The sequence below is a fragment of the Pristiophorus japonicus genome, chromosome 7 (genome assembly GCF_044704955.1).
Source record: "Pristiophorus japonicus isolate sPriJap1 chromosome 7, sPriJap1.hap1, whole genome shotgun sequence".
NCBI classification, from domain to species: Eukaryota; Metazoa; Chordata; class Chondrichthyes; family Pristiophoridae; genus Pristiophorus; species Pristiophorus japonicus.
In genome coordinates this window covers 100,335,556-100,336,741 of record NC_091983.1, presented here as the reverse complement: position 1 = coordinate 100,336,741, position 1,186 = coordinate 100,335,556, and the positions used below count along the sequence as shown (strand labels likewise).

Genomic DNA, 1,186 nt, shown 5'->3' with positions numbered 1-1,186 from the left:
AGGAAAGCATCTGGAACTTTCCTGATCTATTTGCGTGAAGAATACACCAACCTATGCATGTACCCATCCAGTGATCCCTGTTGAAAAGTGCACACATATGTGCACAGGATCAGACTAAGCTGTGATTCTTCCACATGCAAATAACCTAACAACACTTACTGTCTAGGCCAATACATAAGCCATGAATGTCCTCTGTGATTATGTAGCAACATTTGGGGACATGGGAAAAGATGAGGGGAGCAAATGGGTTAGGGACCTTTTCTGCAAGGCCCTTACCCATTTTTACAACCCTCCAATTACCTTTCAGAAGCGATGGGAGATGTATAATACATTCACTTAATTATGGGTATGTGTATTGTAACACTATTCAAATGGCAGAAATAGGTTATCCAACATATTTTTTGCCATTTGTCATCATCATAGGCAATCCTTCGAAAAAAGGATGACTTGCTTCCACGCCGAAAAGAGATGAGTTCACAGGTGTTTGAATGAAGGATCTAATATTCCAGATCCCGAACTACATCTTGAAGGGTGGAAGGTGCATGTGCCTGAATTTTTTTTAACATGTGGTGGCCATTGCACACCAGCCACCACACGGGCTTGACAGAGCTAGGTCTTGGTCCAGTGACAAGGTTTAACCAAGACGACTGGAGACTTGCTCTGCTGCACTGACCTAGTGCGTGCATATATTGCAGTGTGGGCTGGCCTGTGCTGCCCCTGGGCCTTCGCCTCTTCTAGGCCCCGAACGCTTGCCTCTCCTGGGCCCCAGCCGCACAAAAGCAGGACCTCAAAAAATTAATTAAAACTCTGGGTTTTCCTCTCCACGGAAATCTTTAGCAAAAAACGAAAGATTTATATGATCTGAAGAGAAACCAGAGTGTACTATAGCAATGCTGGGTGCAAGGGATATCCGTTTGACTAATGCAGTGGAGGGTGATATTTAAATGTTATAGACCAGAAAGCCTTAATAGATTGATTGCACAGGCTTTGGTGCTAAGTTGTTTAAAAAAGTTACCCAGCAGCATAGAAGTTGTCGGCCAAGCTAGAGTACAACAAGCTTCCAAGGCCCCCTCCAAGCAGTCTCTGGCCAAGGCCAGGGAAACCACCTAATTAAATGATCCTGAAGTCGAAAATCATAAGTCCCGCCAACCCAAACATGCTCATGGATTCCACAATAGTGGAAAAT

General features: G+C 44.4%; 1 non-coding gene across 1 annotated transcript; it reads right to left on the bottom strand.

Annotated features, from left to right (window-relative positions):
- Positions 1-767: 767 nt before the first annotated feature.
- Positions 768-881, bottom strand: LOC139267651 (U5 spliceosomal RNA). The gene has a single exon (XR_011593933.1). It is a non-coding gene; the product is annotated as a U5 spliceosomal RNA (small nuclear RNA).
- Positions 882-1,186: the final 305 nt, after the last annotated feature.